Source organism: Panthera uncia (genome assembly GCF_023721935.1).
Source record: "Panthera uncia isolate 11264 chromosome C1 unlocalized genomic scaffold, Puncia_PCG_1.0 HiC_scaffold_4, whole genome shotgun sequence".
Classification (NCBI taxonomy): Eukaryota; Metazoa; Chordata; class Mammalia; order Carnivora; family Felidae; genus Panthera; species Panthera uncia.
Genome location: NW_026057585.1, coordinates 34,901,817 through 34,918,575, shown reverse-complemented (window position 1 = coordinate 34,918,575; position 16,759 = coordinate 34,901,817).

Sequence of the window (16,759 nt, the reverse complement as noted above, 5' to 3'; positions counted from 1 at the left end):
AAAATCAACTCTCAGTTATTCCCTATGTGGATTCCTATTTTGGTACATTTTCTACATAGAACGTCAAGACCAGTCTGGCTTTCCGCTGCTATCGGCATTCTCCCAAACCCACATGACCTACTCCCAGTTGACGGGTGCTTCTCAAACTAAAGTGATTATAAGTATCACCCACCTAAAGCCAACCATAATTAGGAATGAAAATCCAGTACAGGATAATAATACAAAGATATCCCAAGACTAGACAAGCTACTTAAAGTTTTAAATAACTAGCACCACAATCCTGCTTCCTAGGATACTGGTTGCTAATAGAATAATACCTTATTTGAAGACATGACCTTTTTGAGGTATACGCCTAAAGGCCTAATCCAGGACCCAGGGTAACCCAATGACTTGCCTTCTGACAAGTTGGTCCTGGAGAGGAGCAGGGTATGTTTAGAGCCTTCCCTGGATTCTTAGGAGTAAATCCAAGGAGCACTCTTCCATTTGTTGCTTATCTCCTCCTTTTCAGTTCTCTCCTCTACTCCAAATCAAGGTTGACATGTGCTTTAATTTGATGAAAAGTAGATTACAGGAAACTGTTCCAATATCAGGATAACCTGGGCACACCTTCGTATTAAAGAGCAGGATTTTTCAAAAAATTGAACAGTAAAAATAAGATAAAATCCATTGAAGCCAGATATAATACTTCTATCTATTATGCAAGAATAAGAGCTTAAACATGTGCCCCTCAGTAACAATAAAGACAAAGAAATTGGGTGTTTACATGGAGACCTAATACTTCATTTCAACATATAAATCACTAGAATTCAAGGAATGACCCAGTGAGTACAGGAACATCCCAGTGACTGTTATGTGAGTCCAAGCTGGGTACTCCAGATTTTGTTAGAGAATATTATCATTGCCCTTTGTGCCACAGACCATCAATAAATATGTATCAGAAAAAAAAAATGTATCTGACCATAACATTATTTGCACTCCCGTTTCTTTCCAAAACTATAATTTTGCACACGTTGTTGCCAAACTCACACTGGCAGCTTACTGACCAGAAATAATATTTAATAAGAGTTGCCCCCAAATATGTTATCCATTTGTTTCTCTAGATTAGTGATTTTTCACTTTCTTAAAGGCAAAGACTGCTTTCTTCAAAGCAAATCATATTCAGAACCCCAATTTTTAAATAAATAAAGCTACCCTGATTAAAATGGGGGGGGGGTGCTCAGAGCCCCTCAGCCACTCACCATCGTCAGATGCAGATAAACCTCTGTGCCCTCTTAGGGAGTGGCTTGAATCCATTGCTCAAGATATTCTCAATTTTGTTGTTGTATCAAACCAAACCATCAGAGAGATACACATTTGAACCAAGATTTGGGCCTTTATAGAATTAATTCTCTGAAAGTACTGCATAAGTTACCTTCTTTTTAAAGTTAATTTAGATTTACTTAAAAAGCAACCCCCCAAACAAGAGTAATGTTAGTATGACAGCCAAAGGTGTAGATTTCAGAGCTCGACTTCCCAGGTTTCAAATCATAGACCTACCATTTATGAATTGCATGATCTCATGCAAGTTACTTGACTTCCTTGTACCTTTGCTTCCTCATCTGTAAAACGAGGTTGAAAACATAATAGTACCTCCCCCAGAGAATGCCGTGAAGACTAAATGAATTCCAGTATATAAAGCAGTTAGAAATACACTGTTTATGAAGAGCCATGGAGAATTCTTTTCTTTAGCCATCAGTGTTAAGAAAATTTATTTTTCACCCTAAACTGTATATTTTTTATTGTGAAAGCACTGAGATTCTTATAAACGACTATGACTTCTTTATTGTGCAAAATGTAAGGATGTTATCTCCACTTCTCCCTTCAGGGCCCGTGGGAGACACAACTGGCCAATCACACACTGAGATCAGACAAAGCCTCGGAATACTTTGCAAGTAATCCAGGTAACTACAACTACTAAGTCAAATCTGGCATGTAAGTGAAATGTACTTTCCCTGCGCTGCAAGTACTCTTTCCATTAAACCATGCTGCATTCTGGATAGAAGGAATGGTAACACCAGAGAAATGACTATAGAACATGCTTATGAAAGAGCAAATAAAAGAAACCAACATAGGTTTTTATTTATCAAAAATTAATATTAACATATTATGTACCAGGTACTTTGAAATATGAACTGTTAATATTAAATACTATAAACCTCATAATCGCCCTTTGAGGTAGATATGATTATCCCCATTGTACATAAGAGAACCGAGGCAGAGAGAAGGTGAGAAACTTCTCAAGATCCTGTACAAAGCTAGTAAATGATGACCCAGGCAGTCCAACTGCAAAGGACAGCTTTTCATCACCCTGTGATTAGGCATCTCTTCGGGAGTAAAGTCCAGTCAGAGCTGGACTTTAAGAGGATTAACCTGAGGGCAGAAAGTAGAATGAATTAGGAGTACTGAGCAGTGATCATTATTATTATGTGTTCAACACTGATTATGTGCTAGGCATCCTACTGAATGTTTTACATACATTCTCTCAGCTAATTCTCACAACAACCCCTTGAGGCCCATACAGCTGTGTACCCCATTTTACAAGGAAGGTAACTAAGGGTCAGGGAGGTTAAATAATGACACACAGGCAGGAAGTGGCAGAGCTTAGGACTCAAACCCAGTTCTGCCGGACTCCAAAGCTATGTGCTTAACTGCTCACAAAATATGACTTTAGGTGACACATGCAAAAAATAATACGAATGAAGAAGAAAAACCGATGTAAGACACTTTGCAAAAAAGGAATCCATGGAGTTTAGTGACTATTTCAACATTATCAAAGAAAGGGGAGGGGTCAGGGATGACTAAGGTTTGAAACTGTGAGTAATTTGGAGAATAGTGATGCTGATCAAAGAAAGAAGTCAGGAAAAGCCAGCCTCCCAGAGCAAGATGAGTTCATATTTAGACAACACTCACTCCAGAGCAGGAAAACTATGTGGCACAGAGTTGTCATTTTTATACTAGTTCATGCTACTCATCCATCAGATTTTCTAAAACTCATGCAGAGGCTGAACTGAAACTTCTGGTTCTTGCTCCTCTGAACAGATTTTTCTGAGCTCTTTTACTATTTGAACGATGAACATGATTTTAAAAGTCAAGTCAGAAGGAAAAATGTTAAAAAAAATTATTTTTAATGTTTTTTTTTTTTTTGAGAGAGAGAGGGAGAGACAGCACAAGTGGGGGAGGGGCAGAAAGAGGAGCATAGAGAATCCAAAGGGGCTCCAGGCTCTGAACCGTCAGCACAGAGCCCCACACAAGGCTCAAACTAATAAGCCAAAGTCAGACTCTTAGCCAACTGAGCCACCCGGCGCCCCTGGTTCCTATGTTTTAGAGCACCTTGCACTTTAAACAGGTAGCATCGGCATGAGCCTAGAGAATCTTAGGCTTCCTCATTCTTCTTCTTCTTCCTTTTTTTTTTTTAATATTTATTTATATCTGAGAGAGAGACAGAGAGACAGAGCATGAACAGGGAGGAACAGAGAGAGAAGGAGACAGAATTCCAAGCAGGCTCCAAGCTCTGAGCTATCAGCACAGATCCCGACACGGGGCTTGAACTCAGGAGCGGTGACATCATGACCTAAGCTAAAGTCTGATGCTTAACTAACTGAGCCACCCAGGTGCCCCAAAAGGAAAAACATTTTAAGGTGTTAGTTTCTTTTATTATTACTTTTATTGGGGGCGGGGGTGGAGGAGAAGGGCAGAGGGAGAGAGAGAGAGAGAGAGAGAGAGAGAGAATCCCAAGCAGACTCCATCCGTGTTCAGCACAGAGCCTGACCTGGGCCTCAATCTCACAACCCTGGGATTCTGACCTGAGGGGAAATCAAGAGTCAGGCACTTAACCAACTGAGCTGCCCAGGCACCCCTTAGGGTGTTAGTTTCTTAAAGAGTAGGGTTCTTTGTGTTTAACCCTTAAGCAGCCAACAAAACCTCTGCACAACACTCACCAATATTTTGGCATGAGATGTACAAGAAGCGTCCTAAAAGGTGAAGCCATCTTAGCAGAAACAGGAGTTCCACCTTTTTGTGAAAACTTCTGTCTCTTCTCCACACATTATCACCCCCACCCCCACCGCCATAAAAAGATAAAATTTTTTGACAAAAAAATTCTTGATTGATAAAAATGTCAGGTTTGGGTTATTAATTAGTTGTGTGACCTAGGTAAGTAACTTGACTTTTCTGTTCTCACCTAGGTTCTTCTTCTTCTATACACTAAGTAGGTTGTTTAGATTCAGTTTAGCTCAGACTTAACATTAACATTAACTTAACTGATGGCAGGGTTCTTTCCCACACTTTATATTCCATTATTCAAGAAGCTAGAAAGGAGGGATTAAGGGTCTGGAGCTCAAACAGAACATTAGAGCTGAACACGCTGCTACCATTCATCTCACACAATTCCTTTAGTTTATAAACCAAGAAAATGAGGCACAGAGTCTAGACTCAGCTGGTTAGCTACAGAGTCCAATCTAGAACTGAGATTCTGATTCACAGTCTTATGTTTTCCCACTACACCATAGTGTCTTTTCCAACCAACTGACTGGTTTAGAAATATTTGCCTTGGATGAACTCAGTGTGAGTTACAAGAGAGAAAAGGAAAAAAACCAAAACCAAAAACAAAACCAAAATACAAAGGCTCGCTGACCTGAGAGAGATTTATGTGTTGGACTTAGGTTCTTATAAAATGAAATCCCATAACACTTCAACTGCAACATAAAAGTATTAGGCTGTGTTGTGTGCTTTTTATAGAGCAGTATAATTGCTCAAGCCTCAGACAGAACTTCAGGTCTTGCGGCTGCAAACACAGTGTAACCAGGAAAAGTCACTCTCAAGTCTTAGCTCCTGAGACTACAAATGGGAGGTGATAGTACCCTCCTACCTGGGGAATGCCCTTGGCCAAGTCCGCATTTGCTCCCACATTGACTATGCTGCTGGAAGAGCAAAGAGGAAAAAAAGATGTCCTGAGCAAGGTAGACAGGTAAGAAAGTGGGTAACAGAGAGGGTGCCAGCCAAGTCTTCCACCCACCCCCTGTCTTTACCACTGGACCTAAAAGGATACAGAAATAGAGGAAGAGCAAATACAAAATTCAGACACAGAGACTGAAGCAAGAGTCCGCTTGGCATTGCCTACGAAGCTCTGGGCAGAAGCCCACACTGCCCACCCTAAGGGCTGCTCACAACCTCTGTGCTGAGTTGCCAGGTGTAATATAACCATCTGAAGATTCTCTTGGAATTCCTTAGAGACAAGAACTAAGTGCACACAGAAAAAACTAACGAATAAAATGAATTCATTGTTTTTATAGTTCAAAGTCTTTTTACCTTCCAAAAGAGTAAAATAGCAATGAAATTAACCTCTGAGGCAAAACCAGTCTGGGATGTGAAATAGTTGCCCCCCTGAACATACAGAAGTGTGCCTTCTCTGACACCTGGTTGCTTCAAGTCTTCCTCAGAGTCTTTTTCTGAATGCTGGGCCTTCTGCTGCTTGCTATTTACGGTTCCGGGTCAAATGTGCTTAGTATAACTCTTACTCCAAAATGAATTTCTTTAAAAAAAAAAAAACGCTAATATTCATTCATCAACAAATATTTATTAAATGACTTCTCTGTGCCAGGCACTGTTCTGACAGTTAGGGAGGACCATGAATGAAATAGACAAAATCCTGTGCTCATGGAACTGATGTTCTGATTGAAATCTCTCTTTATCTGCAAAGTGCCTGATTTCATAGATGTTTGTTGAATGAATAATATTTGGGGTAATCTGTGAGAATCAGATTGATTATAGTATAAAGATGAGCAGTGAGCCACGTAAAACCTAAAATGTATGTATTTTATTAATCGATTCTTAAATTTCATTTCCATTCCCCTTCAAAACTCTTTCTTATTGGCTATAGTGTTACAAAATAAAATGGAGTTAAGTCCTGGGAAGTATTTCTCCCAAGGCACTGAGTCAAAATATCAACAAAGGAAAAAGGGAGAGCCTACTAATGATCACCATCATTCTGTGAAGTCCTGCATTTAGACATCTCCTGCTTCTATACGGAGCAACAGTTTTGTTTTTCTTTTTATTTGAAGAATCATTGACAGACCACCTTATTTTAGTTTCAGGTGTACAACATAGTGATTTGATATTCATATACATTATGTAATGACCACCATAACGAGTCTAGTTACCATCTGTCCCAAAGTTGTTACATATTATTGGCTTTATCTCTATGCTACACAGTACCTCTCCAAGTTTTTATTATTTTATAATTTGAAGATTGTATCTTTTAATCCCCTTCACCTATTTTGTCTATCCCTCCACGCCGCACATCACATTTTTAGAAACCAAATGAAGTAGCATCTCAAAACCAACACTAAAATAAGTAATAATGTGGCTGAAAACTTACTTCAAGCAGATTCAGAGATGACCCTCTACAGATTGGCCTTTGGGGTTCCATGTTGGTGTAAACTCTTCTGAACCCAGCAGAGTACTACTGACCTCCAGTCCGTGGCAACTTCATTTTCATAGTGTCCTGGGTGGTGCAGCCTATGGAGGGATGGGTCAGACAAACCCAGGTATTTCATAATGCAGTTAGACACAAAGCGTGTCCTTTGCCTCTGGGGAGTAAAGTTATGAGGATAAAGGTTATGAGGGAAATCACCTCTAGCATCAAGGAATGGCAACAAACATGGAAACGTAGACATCAAAGCCTAGGTGGTTATTAAAACACATCTCCAAAGAAAGACATACCACCATTGGATGAAGCCGCCTCTCACCATCCCCTTCTAAGGTGACTAGATGAAAGAAGAAAGATATTTATTATTATATCGGAAAGTTAAAAAACAATAAAATACTGGAACACCACAATCACATAACCGTTGTGGCATAAATAATGCTACCTCCATCTCAATGTAGCCTCTCCTTAGAAGGAAAGCCTATACTAAAAGGAATGGACTTGACTTTCTTTGCCATCACTCTTGAGCAAAGTACCATTTATAGTACAATCAGCTACATTCACATCCAAAGAAAAGGGCAGGGGTCAAACAAAAGTTTTAAAATAATACTGAGGATATACAGATGAAAAGAAATCATACACACACCCACACACACACATACACACAAACATGAACAAGAATAGACAATGACATTACAAGGTCCAGAGGACAAGCTAGCTCCATCCTGAATATGACAACAAGAGGTGAGTTCAAACTTTGATTCCCTTCCTGGGTCATCCTCCCTGGAAGGCCTCTGCAAGAAGGTTATTCACTACTGGTAATGAGAAGGCAGTCAGAAGCAGTTCTCTGTTTAGAAGAACCCAAGTAATGATGAGAAACAGCTCTAATATGTACATTGGAAGAACAAGTGCAAAACCACTGTGACTTCTGTGAAGCGTTCCTGTATCTGCTGAAATGGCTTGCATGAGAAAGGCTTGGGGAGGAGACGGATGGGAGTGGGGGTGCAGATGTAACAGAAGGAGAGGAGCATAAGTGATATTTTTGTGTTTTTGTTGACTACTTCTAATCTTCTGCTTTTGAAAACTTTCAAAATATTTCAAGAGTATTGGGTCCTCCTTCTCTTTCAAATTTTTCATCCTTCTTGCCAGCTTCCTTTCTTGGCTTTTTCCCCCTTTTGGTGCCTGTTCTCCTCCTCTTTGCCTCCAGCCTGTATGTATGACAGGGCTCAGAGTTTCTGTATCGAAGAAAGCAATGCCATGGGAATGGAGAATGAGAGTGTGATCGCGATTCGAGGAGGAACAATTTTTCTTCCTTGAACGCTGGTTCTATGAGAAGATCTGTGCAAGCTGGTGAGAATTATTGCAGAATGTGGCAGAGGTGGAGCCTTAGGAAAGAAAGTCCACCATTACAAATTCTAGTCATGAAATGTAAGAAAATACAGTCATTTACTGCCCCATGATATAGTCCCCCATCTGGATCTGATGTTACATAAATGTATACAGGAAGCTTTGAATGACAATGTCTGGAGGTGTGCATGAAAAAGATGACTAAGACAACACCTTGCCAGTGACCTGAAAGTCAAAGTTTAAGGTGGACAGGCTGTGCCCCAAACACTCAGACAGGAAGCTTGTCTTCCAAGAGCTCTTTCAGGTGATTTGGAAAATGAGTAAAGATTGTTCATCTTTGGACACAGGCTTAATCATTGCTGGCATTATACTGACTAAAAAGAGCCACTATAGACCCAAGAGAACAACCGAATACATCTAGCAATAAATGTACACTCTCCATACATGAGTATTAAGTAAAACAAAATATACAAAGAAAAAATACAATAAAGAATGGTAGTAAAGATGTCTTGAAAGTTCCCACTATTTTTATTATTGAACCACTGGGGTGTTTCAAAGTATGGACTTCTTTTCTTCTTCTGTGTATTTTCATTTTTCTTCTTTCTTCTTCTACCTCCAACCCTTTTCCCATTTCAAGTACATAGAAAGTTATGTGTTTATCACCTCTGAGTAGCTTTGGGGCAAAGCCAAAAGCAGAAAAGGCCTGTAAATCTTTCATTACTCTTCCAGGATCTTAGGAGAACATGGTGGTTTTGTGAAGGAGATGAAAGTCTCTATGCTAAACATGGAAAAAGTATCTTGGCCAGAAACAAACAGGGAAGAAGAGTTTCACAAGTAGAGATCCCCTTTGTTCCACGCTGGTGGTTGGGGGGAGAAGAGAAGGAGAGAGGAGGAGGTCTGCAGGTTCTGAGAGCAAAGAGAACCTAGTCCGCCTTCTCACCAGCATATTGGTCCAGCAGCAAGATCCACAGAGTAAAGGGCTGCCTGCTGTGTCTAGACTGGTAAGAGTACAGCAACTTTAGGACAGAATTCCAGCTCTTTTCAGTAGGGAAAGGTAAGCAGATCACCCCCACAGGCTAGGTATAAATCAAGGTCCTTCACTTGGAAGCAAACTACACCTGTTTGAGCAAAAAGAATGTATTACCATCAAGCAAAAATGGAATGTATTGGAGGGTTATGGGAGAGTTCAAAGAATCAAAAGCAATCTGAGAACACCCAGCTTCAGAAAGGGGAGGACTGAAGTAAATGTGGTGGTCTGGATAACGGGAAATATGGGCTTCCTCCAGGGTGCTGACACCAAGCGGATCGACTACAATCTTTTCTCATCCTTGGGTCATTCTTCACAAAATTTAAATTCCTGGAGAAAAAGAGGAAGCTTACTCATATCCTTTGTTCAACTTTCAGCTAAAGAGAGTATGAAACTTGTTTGCTCATTGTAGAAGATTATAGGGATTGGGGGAGGATTAAACACCCCCACCCCACCAAAGAAAAGTTGAGGTGTTATTATAAAAAATGAAAGAAGGAAAGAATGGATGCTGGGCAGGCCCACTATAGATGGCCACTTTAGATATACAAAAATCTCATATACTTGATTACTTTTTAATACATTATTCATGTGTGATAATCAATTGGAAGAGTTGGAGCTCAATTTGACTGAGCATTAAATACATCGTGTCACTTTCCTGCTTACAACCATTTATTGACTCTCCGTTCTTTCCAGTAAAGTTCCAAATTCTTCATGTTCTTCTGGACCTGCCATTTCCTCCAGGTTCATCTTTAATTCCCCTCTTTCCCTGAAACTTCTGTGCTCATAATACTATGGGATTGACAGTTCCTTGAACACATTATCCTATTGCATATCTATGAGTCTTTATACGTGTCACACCCTCTTCTCAGAATGGCCTTCCCTATTCCTTGTCTGCCTGGAGAACCATTCACCCAATTCAAATACTTCCTCTTTGGGAATGCCTCACAGATACCTTCTTATTCCTGTCATCCTTTTCCCCCCACCACTGCTCTTCTTTGTTTTGGTACCCCCACTATATGTCTTGCACATTGCCTCTATTTTTAAATTTGTTCTACTGTGTTGTAATTATTTGTGTATATGTTTATCTCTCCTGCAGATCCATGAGGTTTTGGTGGAGGGAGGTTCTGAACAGATGGTTGTTGAACGAACTAATGAATTTTCCAATCAGACACCAATATTCACCAAGGGCCCACTCTGCGTGGAATCATACACAGAAGACATTAGTAGGGAGTCATGCAGCATATTGACTGAAGCAGTAATTCTCTACTAGGGGTATGCAGACTATCAGTGGGGAGAGAAAAGTGGTCTAGGTAGGACATAAGATTTCCATTAGAATCCCCAAATTCTTCCTTAATGTCCATGTTCACTTGCAAGCATAGTGCATCACTTTCTGCCTACTTTTTAGTTGCTGTTATTACTTTTGCAATTTTAATTTATCTTCACTTCAGATATATAGTTGTAAAGTTCATACTCTAAAATATTATCAAAATTTTAAAGTTTATTTATCTTGAGAAAGAGAGAGAGAGCAAGGGAGGGGCAGAGAGAATCCCAAGGAGGCTCCATGCTCTCAACACAAAGCCGGATGTGGGGCTTGAACCCACGAACCATGAGATCATGACCTGTGCCCAAATCAAGAATTGGATGCTTAACTGACAGAGCCACCCAGGTGACCCTACCATATTTTTAATTACTAGTGAAGCACTTGGTTTTATTTAGTGGATCATTTTATAGCGTAGCCCCTAAGAATATGGATGTAGGAGCCAGAGTGCCTGTGTGTGGATCCAGGTTCTGGTTGAGTCACTCTCAGCAAGATACTTAACCTTCCTGTGCCTTAAATACCTCTCTGTGCCTCAAATAAAAATGAAACTCACAATAGTACCCAACACATGGAATTGTGGAGGAAATTAAATGAGTCAGAGATGTAAAGCACTTAGAACATTTCTCGGCATGTGAAAATTGCTGAAGAAATTTTAGCTGCCATTATTAATGCAATAAGATGTACTTCCTATCATAATTTTTTGGTCATTAAAATAATATAGTAAATGAGAAGTATAATAACATAATGCAGGTAAATATGAGTTTGTTCATCATGGTAGGATTCAGGTTCTTGGTGAAGTAACTATCAGGACATAAGAAACGATTCAAAACCACTATAACTGAGAATCACTCTTAAGGAATTGATAAATAAATGGGGGCAAAGAGAATAAACACAAATCCAAATCCACGAAAGGGATGGTTGAATACACTTTCTCACATAAGAACTTAGTAACTGGAAAATAATAACATGAGTCCAAAAGAATTACTTCATTTGAGTGGCCAAAAAAGAAAGGGGGCCACCTTTTAGTTGGGAAGGAAGGCAGGAATAGGTCTTGAACTTGCTGAAAAACAATTTTTGCCCCACTTAACGTGGGGGAATTAGAACTAATGAATGAATCCAGTTAATTCATGAGTCACTATTCACATTTTCAGTCAGTCTTGTTTCCTAGGATCAGAGTTACAAGGTTTACTAATCAGTCATGTATCTGAGAGTTTCTACTCATTTACTCCAAAACTGACTTTCACCAAAGGGAATTTAAATAATTCATCTACTCACCTAAGTCTATAAGTCCAGGTGAAGCTACTGTTAGATAAAACTGGTTTTCCTGGTTTTCTAAGCATGCTGGTCACTCAGTAAAAGTTATTTAATGAGAAATATTATAAGTTTGTTTAGGAGTTTTCATATGGTCACTTTGTTTCTATGAGAAGATGCTTAAAAATCCAAACTTATTTCTGTAGTTTTTATTACAAATTGACAAAGGACATTGTGTATTTTGATACTTAGGAAAATAAGCACTTGCCGTAAGGTCCAGGGTCAAAGCTTTGTTAATGATAATTAAGCCTTAAGACTTTGGAAATCACTGAAATATATTTTCCTTCTCCCTAATCTCTTAGGGTTTAGCTTTGTTAGGATGTATATGAATGAGTGAAATGAGGTTACTGGCTATGGAAAAATAACTGTGCTATTTTAGTATGTTTGGAACAATATGTGAGGATGTTTTGAAGGGGGAGTGAGACATGTTACCTTGGGAAATGCCGTAAGTCAAATGGAATTTGAAATCTAAAGGCTTCCACTGATGATGACAAACCAATAATAATGAATACTCTCTGTTTCCAGTTAGCTAAAATTTCACCCTATGACCTCACCTCTACTACCTCAGTAGGTCAGAAACTCAATTTCCCAAACAGAAATCCACACATCTATGTAAAATTGCACAACCCCTTTCTCACTAGTCCTTTTCCTAAGGTTGGTCCTCTTCTTATGCTCTGGATGCCACCCCAACTGCCTTCTCTCATGTATTCAATTTCTAATGCCCTCTGTATTGGATCCTTCCCATCAGCTTTCAGACATACTCAGTCTCTTCACCTCTAAAACATCCTCCCTCAACCCTACCTCCTCCCCTAACTACTACCCTGTTGCTGTCCTCCCCTCCACAAACAAACTGAGAAAGGATTTATGTGCTCTGTATTCCTTTTCTCACTATACACTGCTTTTTAGACCCACTTCAATCTAACTTCCGTTTCCAGTCCCCTGAAATGGCTGTCACTAAGTCACCAATGGCTTCTAGGTTGTTAAACCCAATGGACATTTTAGTCCTCACCTTACCTGATCTCTCAGCAGCATTCAACACAGTGATGACACTCTCTTTATGAAACACTCCCATCTCTTGGGTCCTCCTTTTTTTTCTTCTACTATTCTTCCTCAGACTCTTTTGCCAATTGTCCTCCTCTATTCAACCTTCAACTGTTGGAGTTCTTTAAAGATCAGTCCTAGACCTACTGTTCTTCTCATGCTATATCCTCTCTACTTGGTTATATGCATTAATTATTATCCATATACCAAATGACTCCCAAATTTCTACTTCTGGCTCAGACTTCTTGGAGCACCAGGCCATATGTCCAACTACCTACCTTATAACTCCAGTTAGGTTTTCAAAAAGTACCTCATATTTGAAATATGCAAAATCAAAGCCGGGGCCTCCCCTCTACCCTGACTAGCTGGTCCTTTCTTAACTTCTCACTGTCTCACCATCCCTTCATTTTCTAGATCAGAAATGGGGAATAATCCTTGACTTTCTTCTCCCTTATCTCCCATATGCAAGGTTTCAGGATGGCAAACTATTCTCTCCCTGTATTTTCAGAATTTCCTCCAAATCTCCAAAGCTGAAGAAGACAGGCATCGATGAAACTTTATCATCTTAAGATAACCACTGGGTTAATGAGATGCAACAAAACTGGCTTTGAGCGTGCATGCACCCACATGTACACACGCGCGCAGGTGCACACACACACACACACACACACACGGAATATGAAGGGAGTCCCTGGGGGCAAATGATGTGTCTCTTCCCCTCCCACAAGCCAAGTTAGGAAATGCAATCAAATTAATTGTAAAGATAAGAACCCCTTCAAGAAAAAGATACAAGTATCTCATTGCTAGGTTGGACATCTACCAAGGCAATGGACTTGCTAATTTACTCTAAGCACCCTGAGCAACAGAAAAACAAGAATTGGAGAACAAAAAGAAGTAGCACCAGTTAGGGTGACAAGATGTTTAGATTTCCCAGAAGACACCAGAGAAGAAATCCAAACTTGAATAAATTGCTGGTACTGCCCAAGAGGGCCACACCCCAAGTGAGGGGACCCTAACACCAAGAGGCTGTGGGAACATTGCTAAGGTAAGGTGTCAAAAGCGGTCCTTCCCACATCACAGAACTGTACAGAAGCCCTTGCAAGGAGTGTCTTTCATCAGCCATGTCAAGTACATTAGGTGCATCCTCATTTTATAGAAAGCATAGTCTCCTAACAGTTCAAAAACAGTTAAACCTCCTTTTAGCAACTCAAATTTTAAACCATGTAAAGTCTTATTCCTGAAAATTTTTTTTTTATTCCTGAGAAAGAAACCTGGAAAAAAAATCAATAACTCTCCTGGCCTCTGATCAAGAATTTTTTAATTGTGTTAACCAAATAATTTTCAATTTATTACCTCACCTCAGGGAATCAAAGATTATTCTTTCCCACTTTCTATAATTGGGAACCCCCAAAATAAGTCTTCCTAGTTTAATTAAGTATATGGGAAATAATATATCAAATGTATATATTTTTGGCTTAATTTCATTGTGCTGAAATTATTTTTTGTTTGTTTTTTAAAATGTGTATTTACTTTTGAGAAAGAGCAAGTTGGGGAGGGGCACAGAGAGAGGGAGACAAGAGAATCTGACCAGGCTCCATGAGGTCAGCACAGAGCCTGACATGGGGCTCGAACTCACAGACAGTAAGATCATGACCTGAGCTGAAATCAAGAGTTGGACGCTTAACTGACTGAGCCAGCCAGGCACCCGTCCTTGTGCCAAAATTGTATCAAGCTCCACCAGAGATGCAAGAAACAAATGGGTTGAAATAGTTCAATGAGAAACAAATATGACTCTTACATTCAGTACATCAACCTTCATGCATCTGATTCTTTTAAAGAGTCCACATGTTATCAAGTGCTTCGTTCCTAAACACTCCCGGCTGAGTCAAGAAAAAAGAATATGCAGTTATATGCAGATGTATAGGGTTGTGTTCATTTAATAATTTACTCTAAGTAATATTGATCTAAGGGCATGACACACGATTAGTTGAAAGAGCAATGGCCTAAGTACTATAAGTTGTAGTTTAATCTGAGTGCTGTCTTTCATCTCTTTGAATTTCCACTTTCCCACTGGAAAAAATGGTGATAATTCCTGCCTTGTATGTATTTATAAGAATTTTAGGTCTGAAATGATATATTGGAAACATTTTGAGAATCTGTAAGGTTAGATGTGTCATAATTCTTGATATTTTAAACTAACTTTGGCTTTCGTTTACAGAGATACTGCTGATGAGTATCAGAGAGATAAATCGTTCCTTCTGTTACAGGCATTTTCCAAGACAGATCAACAGCCAGACCAAGATAATATTTGTGATCCTTGATTACCTTAAAAAACAAAATACACTAAAACAGAAAGCATGGAAGAAGTAACACTGGTAACTTTCTGTTCATCCCAAAATTTATTTTAGAAGTGTTAACTTCACACGAACTATTCACCTTCAGTCTTGAATGTATTTCATATGGATGATTTAAATTTTTGATATTCTGGTTGCCACTGACAAATTCTGCATTTTGACAAGTTTTGATGAAGTCTTTTCATTCTAGACAATTTATGCAAACCTAACTTGAATAGTTGATTTTGACTTTATCCCCTTGAGTTCCTAGAACTGCCCTGATTAAATTTTAAAATATAATTACAGGTAGCACATTGAGTCAGTCAGTTAGTCAGAGAAATCTGAGCTCTGAATGCCTACTTCCTGCATCACACTGCATTAAGTGCTCTGGGGGAGGGCGGGGGTGGATGGGAACAGTCATCCATGAAATGATTTGAGGATTATTATTAAAGCAACATATCACCAAGTACAAAGTACTCAAGTAGAAACTATACATAAAAGTTCAAGGAATGAAGAGTAAAGGAAGCACCTTTCCCGCTTTAATTGCCTGTCCTATATATTTAACAAATATGTTTGGTGATTGTTAGTAGTCATCCCTTTGCTGGCATCCCAAGAAAACAAATTAAACAATGTTGCTCCACCTAACAAATGGGCAGCCTGGGTTGGTATAGAGAAGTTCTTTAATTTCTTTTATCTGGTCATACTTGAACAGCTTTGTTAAGTGAAGGGTCAGGCAGGGTTGTTGGGTTTTTTTTTTTAATATTTTTTTGTTTTGGAATAATTATAGATTTATGGACATATTGCAAAAATAATATAGAGAGTTCCTGTACACCCTCATCCAGTTTTACCTAATCTTAATATATTACCTTGCCATAATACATTTATCAAAACTAAGGACCCACAGTGACACATTACTCTTAGCTAAACTCTGGGCTTTATTCAGATTTCATTCATTTTCTGCTAATGTCTTTTTTCACTTCCAAGATTTAATCCATATACCACATTGCAAAGAGACTTTAATGTCTTACTGCTGAGATTTAAAAAATCAGCCATTTCTGGGCAATGAAGCTAATCCATGTCAAAATATTAATGTGAACAGTAAAAAGTAAACTGAAAGCCCAAGAGCTACCTGGGCATACCACAGTCTTAGGTTCTCAACTGACTTTAGCAAGAAATAAGCATGATTTTATATCAGCCACTATCCCTTCTTTATTTACTTAAAGATGATGATTGCATCAATATGAGCTTTGCCGTAATTGCTTGGGTATTTTTTAAATATCCATGAGAATAATTCTTTTGGTATCATATAGGGTGGACACCTACATTTTCATACATGAAGACACAAATAGAGGTTGATTGAGTTTCCAGTTAGGGAAGCTTACCATAGTCACTAGAGAAACAGAACTTTAAATAGTCAGCTGAAGGGAATCAGAAGATAATAAAGGATCAAGACCAGGGGGTGTACAACTTGGGTATGCATCAGGATCACCTGGAGGGCTTTCTAAAACACAGATTTCTGAGTCCCACCCCCAGAGCCTCTGATTCAGAGGGTCTGGGCTATTCTCAGCATCTGCATTTCTAACAATATTTCTGGAGATGTGGATGCTACTGGTCCTGATACTACACTTTGAAAATCACTTTCTTTGGTAGTTGCCTGAAAGAAGAATAAAGTCATTTTGTTCTGACAAGGTATAACTATAGGTACCTAACTTGATATGTTGTCTATCAGTTAGATAGGGAATCTGTTGAATCTCATTCCATATCTGTGCAAGAACTAAAACAGAGAATAAAACAAATATATTAGTTTTCCAAACTGGTGTTTACCATTCAGTCTTCCTTTCAATTAATGCTTTCATTTTAAAAATAATAGAATATTGTTTATAACAATAATAAAATATCATTATAAATGAACCATAAAT